The sequence below is a fragment of the Staurois parvus genome, unplaced genomic scaffold, assembly GCF_062004578.1.
Source record: "Staurois parvus isolate SC_StPar_1 unplaced genomic scaffold, SC_StPar_1.0 ptg000599l, whole genome shotgun sequence".
NCBI lineage: Eukaryota > Metazoa > Chordata > Amphibia > Anura > Ranidae > Staurois > Staurois parvus.
Window position 1 is genome coordinate 2253896 of NW_028318395.1, and position 18263 is coordinate 2272158.

Below are 18263 nucleotides of genomic sequence, written 5' to 3' on the forward strand. Positions count from 1 at the left end.
TGGGGTGTCTACTTTCCAAAAAGGGGTCATTTTGGGGGATGGGGGCATTTTATGCCCAGCATTAGAAGTTTATGCCACACATCACTCACTCTTCTAACCACCTGAAGACCAAGCCTTTTCTGACACTTTTTGTTCACATGAAAAAAATCTGTATTTTTTGCTAAGAAATTAATTTAAACCCCAAACATTATATATTGTTTTAAAACAAACACCCTAGTGAATAAAATGGTGGGTGCTGCAATTTTTCCTGTCACATAGTACTCACGCAGCGATTTTTCAAACGCAATTTTAAAAAAATTCAATTTTTTTACTTTTAATGCACAAAAACACAATATATTGGCCAATTATTTGGTAAAATATTAAAGATGATGGTATGCCGAGTAAATAGATATCAAACATGACATGCTTTAAATGGCGACAAACTGCATATGTTTTTAATATCCATAGGTAACGTTTTAAAAGCCTTTGCAAGCTACCATTTTAGATTTACAGAGGAGGTCTAGTGTTAGAATTACTGCCCTTGATCTGACGTTCATGGTGATACCTCACATGCATGGTGCAACTGCTGTTTCCATACTGGCACAGGGTCAAGGCTCACAAATGCAGGTGCGCGCGAAAGGGGGGGGGGTGGTGAGGGTACTTTTTTTTCTTTTTTTTTACACTGTCTTTTTTTTGTCACAGGGAATGCAAATATCCCCTATAACTTCAATGGGCATTGTCATATATTCTTTTTTCAGAAATCTGGGTTCTATCAGACTCTAGATATCTCCTCTGCCCTTACAATATCTAGTCAAACCAGGATCGGTGTGATCAGATGCTTTCCCAATTTACAAATGGCGCTGTTTATATCCTGCGAAACTGAAGTGATGAAATGCTCGTAGCTTCTGATTTCTTAGGCTATAGAGATGATTGGCACCATTCTGGTCTCCATCAGCTCTATGGTCAGCTGGCAGGAACACCGGCTGCATTCTCAGGTTCCCCCGATGGCACGGGACTGCCTGAGAAGGCAGTGGAAGGCAGCGGGGGAGGGGGGCATTGTCTCCTGCTGCTTGTAAAAGCCTGCAGCTAATTAGCCACTAGGATTGCTTTTACATGAAAGCCAATCGTCAGCTGAAAAAAAATGATACCAGGATGATGCCTGCAGCTGTAGGCATCATCCTGGTATAACCATTCAAAGTCCAGTGATGTACCAGTACGTCGCTGGTCCTTGTTGGGTATATATGCTATTTTCTTTTTTTTTTTGTATGCAGCCTGTGGACTGAATGAAAAAAAGAGAATAAATCTCTGCCAAAAAAAAAAGTGTGTGGTATGCCCACCATTAGAATATACCTCCCTGCATCCACCCACTTCTCATGGTGGGCACACATTAGGTCACACTTTGCCAGAAAAGCCAGTTCCAAGATTGTACAAATGTCTAAATAGTGGCACGCTTGAATAAAAATTGTCCACGTATAAGTGGTACCCCATATGGTAAAAGGATGACACCAATTCCCAAACTATCTTGCCACTGCTCCCCATGTAGTCTGGGCATCCGGGGGGCTCCATGTGACTATCTTTTCCCTCGTAAATCCGCAACTTATAAGCATAGCCTGCTGTCCTCTCACAGGTCTTCAACATCTTGACCCCATATCTGGCACGTTTGCTGGGGATAAATTGTTTGAATGCAAGGCGGCCAGAAAAATTAATCAGGGACTCATCAACGCAGATTTTTTGCTGGGGAGTATAGACATCTGCAAAATTTTTTTACAAGGGGCTGAATTTTGTGTAGCCGGTCAAATTCAGAGTCACCTCAAGGACGACAGAGTGTATTGTTGTTGAAATGCATAACACACATTATACTCTCATATCTATGCCTGGCTATGGCATATGATAAATCGGGTCTGTGGACCAATACAACCGCAATTCATTTTTTTTAGTAATGCCCATGTTGAGGGTTAGGCCCCCAAAAAATATAAATTCGAAAACCGTAATGGGTTTCCATGCGAATAGTCTGGCAATGTTTGAATTTTGATTGTTGTGCATATAAAATGCTTTGATCCACAATCAATGCATACAGATCTTCCGTGAAAAACAGCTCCAAAAAATCAAGGGGAGGAGTTAAATTTGCTATTTCCACCTGAATTCCGGGTTGGGCAGTGAATGGGGGAAGTACGGGTGCTGCAGAATTTGTGTGTTGGCAATCGGAAGGATACTAGGAACTCTATGGTCCTGTGCGCGAATTCTTGATGGTTGCGGGACAATACTTGTGCTCGCCACCTCACCAGCTTTTACTGCACTTATGGGACTCGCCACGTCACAAGTGATACTGCAGTGCTGGTATAATTATTATACAGGATTTATATAGCGCCAACAGTTTGCTCAGCGCTTTACAATATAACGGAAGACAATACAGCAACAATACAGTTCAATACAAGAGGGTTAGGAGGGCCTGATCCTTGGAGCTTACAATCTAAGAGGCTGCATATGAGAGTCATCAAAATTTACACACAGGCAGTGCTTGTAACAGTGCTGGTGACAGTGTTTGTTATGGCTATATGTGTGACTCATAGAAGTGCTTATAATAGTGCATGGGGCAGTGCATGTGACAGTACTTGTTATGGCCTAATGTGTAGATTGGAACAGTACTTGCTACATCTGTATATGTAGCTTGTCACAGTGCTTGTAATAGTGCTAGTTATTTAAGAAATGTGTTGGAGGTGAAGCAATAATTAATGGAACTTCACTTGGGTAATGGAGAAGTGTAAGAAAGTACCTGAATGTTTTAATGGCAAGCATACCCTAAGTAAAAAGAGATCCAACTGCCTTGAGAAACAGTGTGCTTTGCACAAAAATAATTTCCCTACTTATTCACCCCCCAAAAAATGTCAAAAGCAAATGAAAACATAAACACAGTTTTTGACAAGTTCTTCAGTAAAAAAAAAAAAAAAAAAGTTCCCCGAAGTACATCTAACATCAATCACAATGAATACCGACCTGCACAAAAAAAACCTGCCTCTCACCAAACTTGATGTGTTCCGTCCAGAGATACTTGCGAAATGACAGGTAAACACAGGGGTGGGGTTATCTGGTGACATCACTGGGTGACCCCACCCCCATATTTATCTGTCATTCAGAGAGTCTCTCTGGACAGGACACATCGTGTTTGTGCGGGTCGGCATTCATCATGATTGACATTGGATCTACTTCAGGGGACATTTCATTTTTTGGGTTTTTTTAAAGTAAAGAACTCATCAAAAACTGTTTTTGTGTTTTTATTTACTTTTGACTTTTTTGGGTGAATAAGTACTATGTACCCCATATTCATTCATATGAGGGGGATGGGACCTGGGGCAAGGGGTTTTCAAACCCTGATAAGTCATCCACCGCACAACAACACCACCACCACCCAAGGTTGTGGGGAAGAGGCCCTTGTCCACATCAACATAGGAAAAGGTGCTCCACAAAAGCATGCACCCTTGTTGAGGGCAGGTGTTCTGATATGGTTCAGAGGGAGCTTGCTCTTCCCCTCCTCTCCTGGCCTGCCAGGCTGTATGCTCAAAAGGCCTACTATGGGCACTGTGCACACAAAAAACTCTCCTATGGAAACACCATTGTCTGTTTCCATCAATCTAAATGTATAACTGCACATGCAAGTGCACATGCTACCTCCACTCTTACACCCTGTGTTTGATTGTAAAACCTACTCTCAAAGGTGAAGAAATTATTCTTTATGAGTAATTGAAATCAGCAATGTATTAATTATATTCCTCCATATCTAAACATACTTCATAAAGCATATTTTTTACAAACTTTCAACATAGCTTTCTACAAGCTTTCTACATATAAGCCCACAAGAATGAAATCTCCTCTTTTATCCACATTCTGTAAAATTTCTCTAACACTTGTTCTTTCTTTTCACAATTGTCTGGTGTTTTGCATCCAGAAATACACTTACTTTTTCTGTTGGGCCCTCACCCCCCAATGGGATGCCTTGGGGATAATATATTTTGTGGCATTCAAAAACCAAATCTGTAAATAGCATATATGTCATTTAATTTTTTTAAAGCACATGATTAATAGTGAAATTTCACTTTAGTTAAAATTAAATAAAGTTTGACCTTAGAAAACATAAAGTAGGGAATCTAGCTCTGCCAACTAAGTAAGGGCAATAATGGTGAAATAGTCTGCCTATAATGGTAACAATTGCTCCATCAATTGTTCTACTTAATAGCAGTTAGCTGTGACATTTGGGAGGGCACATAGGGGGAGATTTACTAAAACCGATACACTCTGGTGCAGCTGTGCATGATAGCCAATCAGCTTCTAACTTCAATTGTTCAAATAAGCAATAATGCCTGTATAAACACTCTCTCCCTTGAAGCAGATGGATTCTCGAGACACACTAAATACAGCATAAGAGTTCCACAAAGGAAAAGAAAAGAAATAGACCGATAGTGTAATATTGCTAAAAACAACCCATGGTTTATTCCTTTTCGTAAACATGCTACTACAAAATTAATAAATAAAACAGCCCATCAATGCAATAAAACTTGTCCCTGCAGACTCCCAGTGTGCCACATAAACGGCGTTTCACCCGGTCCCCTTGCTGAACTCGAGTTGTATGTCACTTCCGGGGGGGGGGGGGGGTGAGGTCACTTTCAGTTGCTGTGCAGTCCAACCCTGACACATTTTGTCATCCAACTTTTTCAAGGGGTTCAAACCAATGGAAATTTTTGTAGACACTTTTTTGAGTGGTTATAAATTATTATTACTCCATTGTGTGGTATTTTGGGTTCTCGTTATTTGTTGTTCAAATAAGCTTTGACAATAAAACCTGGAAGCTGAATGGTATTTATGCAGAGCTGCACCAGATTTTGCATGCTCCAGTTTTAGTAAATAACCTCACAGACATAAAAACAACCATTTAGCCCATTCCGGCTTTGTGCGTGGATACTCCTGAAATATTTTAAAAATGGCAGACCACATTTTCATATTTTGAAATTAAGTCTTACCCTGGGAGCCTTCATAAAAACAAGTTGTTTTATCTTTGTCAGGGAAGGAGGGGGGGTGCAGTTACGAGCAGTATTAATGTTGGATGCCCTTGTTATCTCACTCACAGAAGAGGGAAGGAAGTAGTGAAATGTACATGCAATACTTTGTATCAGGCAGTTAACAAGATATGTGCCAGGACCCCCTGCAATGTTTGAAAATGAGCAGATGTCTCACTATCTGTCTATCTTAGGGACACATGTGGCTGTCTATGGCCAATCGAAGAGTTGTAAAATGATATGTATAAAATCATATATTGACACTAGTGTATAAAATGTACTTGTGTAGAATATGTTGCAATTAATGATCCAGCCTGATCATCTTGGGGTGTCTACTTTCCATAAAGGGGTAATTTTTTTTTGGGGGGGGGGCATTTTATGCCCAGCATTAGAGGTTATGCCACACATCACTCACTCTTCTAACCACCTGATTACCAAGACTTCTCTGACACTTTTTGTTCACATGAAATAATCAGTATTTTATTATAGAAAATTACTCTGAACCCCCATACATTATATATATTTTTTTTAAGTAGACACCCTAGTGAATAAAATGGTTGGTGCTGCAATTTGTTATGTCACATAGTACTCGCGCAGTGGTTTTTCAAACACAATTTAAAAAAATACACTTTTTTACTTTTGATGCACAAAAACACAATATATTTACCAATTGTTTGGTAAAATATAAAAGATGATGGCATGTCGAGTAAATAGATACCAAACATGACATGCTTTAAAACTGTGCATGCCCCGTGCAATGGCAACAAACTGCATACATATTTAATATCCATAGGCAACGCTTTAAAAGCCTTGAGAGGCTACCATTTTAGATTTACAGAGGAGTTCTAGTGCTAGAATGACTGCCCTTGATCTGATGTTTGCGGCGATACCTCACATGTATGGTACAACTGCTGTTTACATACCAACACAGGGTCAACATTTGCTCACACAGTTGCGTGTGAGCACGGTGGCAAGGGTGATTTTTTTTTTCTAGTTATTTTGATTTTTTAAATTATTTTTACCTTTTTTTTTAAATCACTTTTATTGTTATCACAGGGAATGTAAATATCCCCTGTGACAACAATAGGCATTGACAGGTATTCTTTTTTGAGAAATCTGGGGTCTGTTAGACTCTAGATATCTCCTCTGCCCTTACATCATCTGATCTCACCAAGATAGATGTGATCAGATGCTTTCCCAATTTAAAAATGGCACTATTTATATCTTGGAAAACTGAAGTGATAAAATGCTCATAGCATAACTTCCAATTTCTTAGACTATAGTGATGATTGGTGCCATTCTGGTCTCCAATCACCTCTATGGTCAGCTGACAGAAACACCGGCTGTATTCTCAGGTTCCCCCAATGGCATCTTCTCCCACTGCTTGTAAAAGCAATCCTGCAGCTAATTAGCCACTAGGTTTGCTTATATATGAAATCCGACTGCCGGCTGAAAAAAAATGATACCAGGATCATGCCTGCAGCTGCAGGCATGATCCTAGTATAACCACTCAAAGTCCAGTGATGTACTAGTACGTCACTGGTCCTTGTTGGATACATATGCTATGTTCTTTTTTTTAAATGCAGCCTGTGGGCTGATTGAAAAAAAGAGAAGAAATCTCTGCCAGAAAAAGTGTGTGGTATGCCCACCATTAGAATAATGTAAGTAAGAATGACACCAAGCTGTGCAGTGGAATAATGTCCTTACAGGATGTCTTCAACTTACAAGCCGACCGCAATGCACTGTTTAATTGGGCAACTATGTGGCAAATGAGGTTTAATGTTGATAAATGTAAGGTTATGCACTTGGGGGCTAAGAATATGCATGCATCATACATACTAGGGGGGTACAACTGGGGGAATCAATGGTGGAGAAGGACCTGGGAGTTCTGGTAGATCACAAGCTTAATAATGACATGCAATGCGAAGCTGCGGTTTCTAAAGCGAGCAAATCCTCTCTTGTATTAAAAGAGGTATAGACTCCAGAGAGAGAGAGATATCATATTACCCCTGTACAAATCATTAGTAAGACCTCTGATCTGGAATATACAGTTCAGTTTTGGGCACCAATTCACAAAAAGAACATTGGAGAACTGGAGAACGTACAGAGAAGGGCAACCAAACTGATAAGAGGCATGGAAGAGCTCAGCTATGAGGAAAGATTAGAGGAACTGAATTTATTCTCGTTTGAGAAGAGGAGATTAAGGGGGGATATGATCAACATGTATAAATACATCAGTGGTTCATGTAGTGAACTCGGTGTACAGATATTCACCCTGAGGTCATCACAGAGGACAAGGGGGCACTCTTTACATCTAGAGGAAAATAAATGTAATCTCCAAACACGGAAAGGTTTCTTCACAGTGAGAGCTGTGAGAATGTGGAATAGACTCTCTAAAGAGTTAGTTCTGGCCAGCTCAGTGGATTGCTTTAAAAAGGCCTGGATTCTTTCTTAGATACACAGAATATAACTGGATACTAACATTTATAGGTAAAGTTGATCCAGGGAATATCCGATTGCCTCTCAGGGGATCAGGGAGTAATTTTTTCCCTGCAGGAGCAAATTGGATCACGCTTTGCTGGATTTTGTTGCCTTCCTCTGGATCAGCTGTGGGTATAGGATTATAACTCTTTTTTTTTAATGGTTGAACTGGATGGACTTTTGTTTTTTTTTCAGCCAGACTAACTATGTAACTATGTAAGAATATACTGCCCTTCATCCACCCACTTCTAATGGTGGGCACATATGAAATGTTCTTTTTTTTTTTTTCATTCAGCCCATGGGTTGAACGAAAAAAAAAAAGAACCTAACATATTCTGCTATTCACATCAATCAATGTGGATGAAGAAATCTCTGCAAAAATAGTTTTTTAAAAAAATATATGCCGAAGCATAGGGGCCATCCACCCACCGGCCACCCCAGGCCCCCATGCTTGGGCATATATGTTTTTTTTTAACTGTGGATGAAAAATCTCATCTAACAGTGCTGCACACACTGACATAAATTTTAAGAGCAAGACCCTGTTGCTGTCAAAATAAACAGATTGGTGCTGCAGCTGAATGGCATTCCTGCAAAGAAAACAGCAACGGTTACCAATAAAACAGACACTCAATAAAACAACATTTTTATTGAAATCTGTGCCAGAAAATATTATAAAATATATATGCCGAAGCATAGGGGCCATCCACCAACTGGCCACCAAAGGTCCCCATACTTGGGCATATATGCTCTTTTTAACTGCGGATGAAACATCTCCCCCAACACTAAGAAAACGGTTGCGGTTAACAATGAAATAATACACATAAAACAGTAACAATAAAACAGTAACTCAATAAAACAACTTTTTTATTGAAATATGTGGCAAAAAATATTTAACTTTCAGATGGTAGGGTCTGTCTAAATGTCATAGCCAGTTTCTTGACTACCTAACATCTTTTGAGACCCTGTGCATGTATGTGTCCTTGAGGCAGAGACCAGGTTGGCCAGGACAGGAGGGACAAAAAAATCGGGTGTCATGCCTAACTCCATGTCTGCTACAGACACAACATCTTTTTTTGGGGTGCCTTTTGGGTTGGGATACCAGGAATGGCATTGGGAAAGTAACTCTCATGCAGCCGGCTCGCTGCATCTGTGTTGGGGGTTTGGGCCACAGCATCTTACAGATACAAAAGGGCTGTGATGATCTCTTCCTGGAATGTTAGGAAGGATCCGCTTCATTCAGCTGCTTTGTAAAGCACAAAAGCGTTACAGTCGGGCAAAAAAGTATTTAGTCAGCCACCAATTGTGCAAGTTCTCCCACTTAAAAAGATGAGAGAGGCCTGTAATTGGCATCATAGGTAGACCTCAACTATGAGAGACAAAATGAGAAAAAAAAATCCAGACAATCACATTGGCTGATTTGGAAAGAATTTATTTGCAAATTATGGTGGAAAATAAATATTTGGTCACCTACAAACAAGCAAGATTTTTGGCTCTCACAGACCTGTACCTTCTTCTTTAAGAGGCTCCTCTGTCCTGCACTCATTACCTGTATCAATGGCACTTGTTTGAACTTGTTATCAGTATAAAAGACACCTGTCAACAACCTCAAACAGTCACACTCCAAACTCCACTATGGTAAAGACCAAAGAGCTGTCGAAGGACACCAGAAACAAAATTGTAGACCTGCACCAGGCTGGGAAGACTGAATCTGCAATAGGCAAGCAGCTTGGTGTGAACAAATCAACTGTGGGAGCAATAATTAGAAAATGGAAGACATACAAGACCACTGATAATCTCCCTCGATCTGGGGCTCCACGCAAGATCTCACCCCGTGGGGTCAACATGATCACAAGAACGGTGAGCAAAAATCCCAGGACCACACGGGGGGACCTAGTGAATGACCGGCAGAGAGCTGGGACCAACGTAACAAAGGCTTCCATCAGTAACACACTACGCCGCCAGGGACTCAGATCCTGCAGTGCCAGACGTGTCCCCCTGCTTAAGCCAGTACATGTCCGGGCCCGTCTGAAGTTTGCTAGAGAGCATTTGGATGATCCAGAAGAGGACTGGGAGAATGTCATATGGTCAGATGAAACCAAAATAGAACTGTTTGGTAGAAACACAACTCGTCGTGTTTGGAGGAGAGAGAATGCTGAGTTGCATCCATAGAACACTATACCTACTGTGAAGCATGGGGGTGGCAACATCATGTTTTGGGGCTGTTTCTCCGCAAAGGGACCAGGACGACTGATCCATGTACAGGACAGAATGAATGGGGCCATGTATCGTGAGATTTTGAGTGCAAACCTCCTTCCATCAGCAAGGGCATTGAAGATGAAACGTGGCCGGGTCTTCCAACATGACAATGATCCCAAACATACCGCCCGGGCAACAAAGGAGTGGCTTCGTAAGAAGCATTTCAAGGTCCTGGAGTGACCTAGCCAGTCTCCAGATCTCAACCCCATAGAAAACCTTTGGAGGGAGTTGAAAGTCCGTGTTGCCCAGCGACAGCCCCAAAACATCACTCCTCTAGAGGAGATCTGCATGGAGGAATGGGCCAACATACCAGCAACAGTGTGTGCCAACCTTGTGAAGACTTACAGGAAACGTTTGACCTCTGTCATTGCCAACAAAGGATATATAACAAAGTATTGAGATTAACTTTTGATATTGACCAAATACTTATTTTCCGCCATAATTTGCAAATAAATTATTTCCAGATCAGCCAATATGATTGGATTTTTTTTCTCATTTTGTCTCTCATAGTTGAGGTCTACCTATGATGCCAATTACAGGCCTCTCCCATCTTTTTAAGTGGGAGAACTTGCACAATTGGTGGCTGACTAAATACACTGTATATAGAGCCAACTGAAAAAAATAAAGACACTTTTTTGTACCAGCATCTAGCTTTTTGGGAATCTAAGTACGGCTTCATCATCTGGTCATTGAAGTCCACCCCTCCCATGTTAAGATCATAGTTGTGGACACAGAGGGGCTTCTTAACAACACCAGCCGCTCTGGAAATTTGGATGGTTGTGTCTGTGTGAATGGAAGACAGGATGAAAACATCCCGTTTGTCCTTCCACTTCACTACGAGCAATTCATAATTTTTCAAGCAGGATTGTTGTGCATATAAATTGCTTTGATCCACAATTAATCCATACAGATATTCTATGAAAAACAGCTCCAAAAAAATCAAGGGGAGTAGTTACATTTGCTGTTTCCACCTGAATTCTGGGTTGGGCAGTGAATGGGGAAAGTATGAGTGCTGCAGAATTTTTGCAAGCACATCCAGAAGGACACTAAGGGCTCTATAGGCCTGTGTTTGAATTCTTGGTGGCTGTGGGACATTACTTGTGCTAGCCACTGCACCAGCTTGTACTGCACTCATGGGACTCACCATGTCACCAAGTGATACTGCAGTGCTGGTATGTATAAGGCCAGGATGTACTAGGCCACTGGTGCTTGCCAGTTCACCAAAAGGTAGAGCGGCACTAGTACTGGCACTCTGCTGCATATGAGAATCATCATGCAATTGTACCACCTCAGCAACCTGGGAACCTGGCAAAGGGGATTGACCTTAGCAGGAATCTCTACTCCATCATCTGAGCTACCTGTCAGCTGTTGTCTACTGGTTTGTGTTTTGAGCCTGATTCTGTAAGTGAGGCTTCTCCTTAGCTCTCACCTGACATGCTTGGAATCCTGTAGGCCTCTTCACTAGTGTACCTTTCGTTGGACATTTTGGCCACTAAATGTATAGGTACCTAGTGTGACTCATAGCAAAAAGAGTACCTGGCTGTCAGGGACAGCTTGAACCGCTACAAAAACCTTTACCTGTATGATTCTGCGAACACTGCGGTTTTGTGTGAAATGTATCAAGTGACAGTGACCTATTGACACTGCACTTGCTGGGGGAGAAGGAGGGGGGTAAGCATAGGGGCTAAACACAGGTGCTGGCAGGATCCTACTAACGCTGCATTTTCGGGGCACTATAATATTGTAGAGGCTGGTATAGTTCTGATCTGACCAAAGATATTTATTCGTTCAGACACTATACTATCAATGGAGGTTTATTGTGTATGTGAGCATGTTCCTAGCAATCAAAGGGTTAAATGTGATGACTGATGTAGTGGCAGGCAATCTGATGCTATATGGGAGGGACGCTAACTAACACTAATGCTATCTGAAGTCACCTGTGACACTAATACAGTGCTTGTACTCATGTGGATCTGCTTTCTTCTCTCTCTGGAATGGAATTTGCCCAGGGAGAGAAGATGGCATCACTTCCTGTACCTGTGTAAATGTAAACACAGATACAGGAAGCTCTGTGATAGGGCAGGGATCAATCAGCAGATCCAGGAAGAACATCACTAGCCTGAATCTGCTGATTGATCGGAGCAACACCGAACCACAGCATGGCGATCATGGTGGGAGCACGGATCACATATATATACGTGATTTTATGCAGGGAGCCCGCCCTGTGACAGTAATTTTGCTATAGGGCAGTGCTAAACTGATTAAAAATTGTTCCTTTAAATGTTTTGAGCAGTGTATATATATATATATATATATATATATATATATATATATATATATATATAAAATTATTTTTAATGTTTTTTAACAATAATAATAGTACACAAAAACAAAGCACTACAAAGAGCAATAGAAAGCATCAGCCAGTAGGTGTTTATCATCATGATCACAATACGCACACAGCAAAGCATTACAGAACAATTTAAATTTTAAAGACAGAATCAGGCACATCTACAAAATGGTCCATACAACCGCTGCTCCTGAGGAAGACTGGCGTGGGATCCTGGGGCACAGAAAGGAACAACAATCTCCAGTGATGCTTAGAAGGGGAAACATAGAAAACACAGGGATTTAATCAGATACCGTGGACGCAGCTTTCACCTATCCCGCCCCCATATCTTATCAAATTCGTCTGGCACACCTCTGCTGGCATATATATCTTTATATAAAGGCAAAGTTTTAAAGGATAAGTTCACCTTTCATAGCATTTTACATCGATATTCAGGGTGTAACATTTAAAATGTTATGAATAGACTGGCAACCGCTCCCTCAAGCTTCTTCTCTCGCTATATGTCAAAATTTAAAAAAAACATGGCTGTAGGAGACCTGCATAGCATCGGAGATCTGCTGATCACTGGTGCAATGGTTTACAGGCTCCTGCAACAAAAATAATAAATGCACATTTTTTTCTTACCTGCAAAAAATGTGTATTTACTATTTTTTAGCAAAAAGTGAACCTATCCTTTAATTAATGCTTTCCAGGCCAGGGTAGTCAATGCAGCAGGTCTTTTCCAGGAGAGAATAATGAGCTAGTAGAAAAATAATGAACGTAGGGTGCTTAGCACCTTCGTGGGAGCCAAGGAGTCCACTAGGCCCAGGAGACAAGTTTCAGCTGAGGGCTGAACATGTATCATTGTGACCGACTGGATACATTACACAACCTCCACCCAGAATTGCTGGATAGCCATGTAAAAAACCTTCCCAAAAATTAAAATATAATTTAAAGTTACAAAACTTAGCAATGCATTTCCCCCATCCATTGCAGTACTTAAAGAAGACATCCGGTATAGGCAAAAAAATCACCCATTAATACATTCACCTACAAAAAACACTAAACAATTAATACAATTTTGAAAATCGTTACCATTTAGGATAAACGTTTAATTGAATTTTCATGACATCTCTGTGATTCAAAAGATATCAGCATCTGCTCTGCCAAGAAGGAGGTGTAACAGCAGGGATTGCATCATATCTTCTCCTCTCTCTCTGTAGTAAATAGAAACTACAGTTCCCATCAACAACAGGGAATTGTAGTGAATGTGGGCAGGTACACTAGGCCTGTGAATGTTGAATGTGTCTTAGAGTCTTGGTCCACCCACCACTGTAAGTGGGGCTGAATTACATCACTGCTTTCTGGAGAAAGAACTACAGAAGGGATATGCCAAGACCAGTGTCTGGGGCAATTGGAGGCATAGCAGCCACTTGTCTTAAAAACAGGAAACTAAAGAGAAATAACGGTTTGATTTATAAATAAATAGGCTATTTCAGAGCAACTACTGAGTGAACCAGAAGATGGATGACATACTTAGTGAAGGTAGGAAATCAGCAACAAGGACATGTAAAGTTTGTTTGGCTTGGAGTTCTGCTTTATTTTATAGAACTCAACACACTGTTGAGTTACTGTTACTATTGTGTACAAACAGCAACTTTTCATAGAATGGCAATTCAAGCTTGGCAGATTACAGAATTTTCCAGCCCTGATCAAGCCATACAATGATGAACTGCTAGTTCAAAACATCTACTTTATGTAGTACTATTTACTATTGCAGAGAAGAAGATTGTTGGTTAGTTTTGTAGTACATGGAAGAACATTTATCCTTAAACAAAGGTCACTTTTTACTCACCTGCTGAGCCTAACTAGTCCTTCCCCTCCATCAGGAGATGGTCCCATAGAACCCTAAAGGAAGCTACTGTACAATCCGTGCACTGAAGATCTGCTAGAGGAATGTAAAACCAACTCTGTAGGCCAAGGCTGTATTTTCACCATAAGAATGTATCTAAGGATGGGCAGGGTGTGATATTTTATCACAGCAGGGAGTTGGGAGTGGGAGCAAAATGATAAGTGGACAAAGCAACAAATTCACTTTCAATCTTATAAATATTTTCCTTTCGCTCTCTCTTGCCTATCATTTTTCACCAGGATTGAGAAGAAGCCCACTGCAAGCTCCAAGTTGACCATAGAGGGAGCTTACATAGGACTGAGGACCTTGTAAAGGTGCTGGTGCTTATGCCACCATTTGCCAAACACCATCTCTGTTATGTGGGAGAAAAAACAGTGAGTTATACGCCGCCCTATACCTGGATGTACCAGGTAATCGTCTTCACTGGAGGAATGAAGAAGAGAAGAGCTGAGTATAAGCTGCTGAAGGGCTGCAGTACATTTTCTTAAGGCAACTTAAAAATGTTAAAAATGAAAAAAAAAAATGTTTTTGATATTTAAAATTTTATGCTTTCAATAGTAGCAATAGATGTTTGACTTTGCTTTAGCTATTTAGCTGAACAACAATGGTAGTTTCTAAAGAAATTTTTAGAAGTAATAAATACATCAGTAAAATACATTTACAAAACCAACAGTTTACTGACTTTAATAACTTCGTTTAATCAGAAAGTATTTTAAAAAATATTTTACATAATAAAAATGAATGTTTAAATAAACTACATGATAATAAGTATTTACGTAATGATTTTAAGTATATACTTATTATAATGTAATTTATTTAAACATTTATTTTTATCATATACAATATTTAAAAAAAATATTTTCAGATTGTAATTGAAATGGAAATAAAATTGTGAAACATACAACTGTGTGCACTATGACATTTCAGTGTATTCAGAGGTGTATCTTGGATTAAACTCATTTGTGACCATAACTATTGCAATTTACTATATCAGAAAATCAAAAGTTTGGATTTTCTACTGGCATGTAAATCCAATTCACAATATTTCCATAACATATATCCGTTGGATGTTACCAGTGTTTGTGTGTCACTTTAGATGGATTTAACTCTATAACCGTCTAGTCTCAGTTTTTCTGCATGTCGTGTTTTTAAACAGTTTATATTTGTTATCATATCAAAGACAGGCTTGCAGTTTTCAAAAGGAAGAAGAGAACACAGCGCCCAAGGCTCTTCCAGCATTACATTTCTTATTCCATTTTATCTTTCTTGGTTTTGACTAATGTCAGTAACAGCTACTGGTAATAAACTGCTTGTTACAGCTTGCTGTTGCCTTGAAGCATTGGCTTTGATACATTGTTAGCCAATTGGAAGCATTTCCTGATTACATTTGCAAACTGCTTGTTTATTGATTGGAAGTTAATAAAGTAAAAGACAACTTTACAGCTTAAAATTAAATGAACAGATCCTTTGATGTGCACATTATCCAATCATCCAACACTTAATGCAATGGAAAGAAGTTTTCTCTTCCTTTTTTACAGGGCCGTGGGTGCATTGGATAAATTAATTTTGATATAAGAGCAGTTATTGATATACATGAAATAAAATATAGATATATGAAGATGTTCCTTCCTAATTGTAAGCATGTTATATGCAAATCAATGTGTATGAATTTATACTAGTGTGTTTAATTAAGGGAATCTAATCCTGTCTTTTTCACTTTATCCTGTTTGTTTGTTTTGTATATAGAACCTTTCTGTTTTGTCTCTGTTTTCTAGGAAGGTACTAATGAAGTAACTTTCAGAGCTCATATTTTTTCAAACTCTAGAGTTTTTTCTTTTCTCTAGAGATTTTTGTCTTTTGACTTTTATTTTTTTTTCCATCAATGTTACCAAAATTTAAGGAACATCTAAGAATATGTTAAAAAAAATTAAATATATTGCACCTTACCAGTCCTTAGATTTGGTGGCTGCATTTGTTTTCTTTTTTTCTGGCTAAGTATATTTTCTACATTGTCCTTGTAACTTCCTGTGCACTGAATTAATATCAGAAGCAGCTTACCCAGCTATCCACTGTGAACTACAAAACACCTCCTCCCTATGTAATAGAGATTAGGAAAAGAGCAGTTGTTTGAGGTCCAAATCAGAAGAACATCCTACGATGACAAAGCTGCTTCTCCATAGATACATTACAGTGGGCAATGTCACCCTATGATAGGAAGTGTGTTAGTGGCAGGATCACCTGGTTAAAAAAAGGGAAAAGCATAAAGCATCTTGTTAGCATAGTGAATGTGATGAAAATCCATTTTTTTAAAAAATACCCAATCACTTGCAAGGAGAAAAAAAAATGGGTATTTTTGCTTGCACATGAATGGATGATGGATGCCATCAGAGCTTTACCTCATTCATTAAGCAAAGAGAATATAAAGCAGCCTTTTTTACTTTAGTAAATCAGCCTTTAGTGTTTATGCTTTTGCATAGTGGTGTGTGAAGACATCCCCTGCAGATGAGAGGAAAAAAAAAATATATACACTATGTGTGTGTATATACAGTTATGTTCAAAATAATAGCAGTGTGTTGAAAAAAGTGAATAAAGCTCAAAATCCTTCTAATAGCTTTTATTTCCATACATACAAATGCATTGGGAACACTACACATTCTATTCCAAATCATAACCTGAAGAAAAATATATCAAATTTGTGTTGTTCCTCTAAAAAAATTAAAGAAAAGTGAATATTAGACTGTTCAAAAAAATAGCAGTGTTTGTATTCTTCTTTACAAACTCAAACATTCACTATATAAACTGAAACAGGTTTGAAGATTTTGCTTTCCTTTGAATCACTGAATTAATATTTAGTTGTATAAGCACTGTTTCTTAGAACTGCTGTACATCTGTGTTGCATGGAGTCAACCAACTTCTGGCACCTGTGAACAGGTATTCCAGCCCAGGATGATTGGACTACATTCCACAGTTCTTCTCTATTTCTTGGTTTTGCCTCAGAGACTGCATTTTTGATGTCACCCCACAAGTTTTTTATTGGATTAAGATCCGGGGATTGGGCTGGCCACTCCATAACGGCAATCTTGTTGGTCTGGAACCAAGATGTTGCACGTTTACTGGTGTGTTTGGGGTCGTTATCTTGTTGGAACACCCATTTCAAGGGCATTTCCTCTTCAGCATAAGGCAACATGACCTCTTCAAGTATTCTGATGTATTCAAACTGATCCATGATCCCTGGTATGCGATAAATAGGCCCAACACCATAGTATGAGAAACATCCCCATATCATGATGCTTGTGCAACCATGCTTCACTGTCTTCACAGTGTACTGTGGCTTGAATTCAGTGTTTGGGGGTCGTCTGACAAACTGTCTCCGGCCACTAGACCCAAAAAGAACAATCTTACTTTCATCAGTCCACAAAATGTTGCGCCATTTCTCTTTAGGCCAGTCAATGTGCTCTTTGGCAAATTGTAACCTCTTCAGCACATGTCTTTTTTTCAACAGTGGGACTTTGCGGGGGCTTCTTGCAGATAGCTTGGCTTCACATATGCGTCTTTTAATTGTAACAGTACTCACAGGTAACTTTAGACCTTCTTTGATCTTCCTGGAGCTGATTGTTGGCTGAGTCCTTGCCATTTTGGCTATTCTTCTATCCATTTGAATGGTAGTTTTTCACTTTCTTCCACGTCTTTCAGGTTTTGGTTGCCATTTTAAAGCATTTGCGATCATTTCAGCTGAGCAGCCTATCATTTTCTGCACTTCTTTATATGTTTTCCCCTCTCCAATCAACTTTTTAATCAAGGTACGCTGTTCTTCTGAACAATGTCTGGAACGACCCGTTTTCCTCAGAATTTCAGAGAGAAATGCACTGAAACCAGCATGTACAACATTTGCTGCCTTCCTTCCTTAAATAAGGGCAATAATTGCCACCTGTTTTTCAAAGAATGAATGACCTCACTAATAGAACTCCACACTGTTATTATTTTGAACAAGCCCCTTTCAATTAGTGATTCAATTACACAGAATCAGCACCATGCATGTCATGACTGTTGGGTCTGTTGGATTTCTATTATTCTACTACACCTGCTAGTAAATTATTTGCCATGTAGAAATATCATTTCTACCAAAAACAGTGATTGATCAGGTTAGTGATATATATATATATATACTCACTGGTCACTTTATTGGGTACACCTTGCTAGTGCCAAGAAAATAGACCCCACACCATTACACCACGAGCCTGAACCATAGAATGGATCC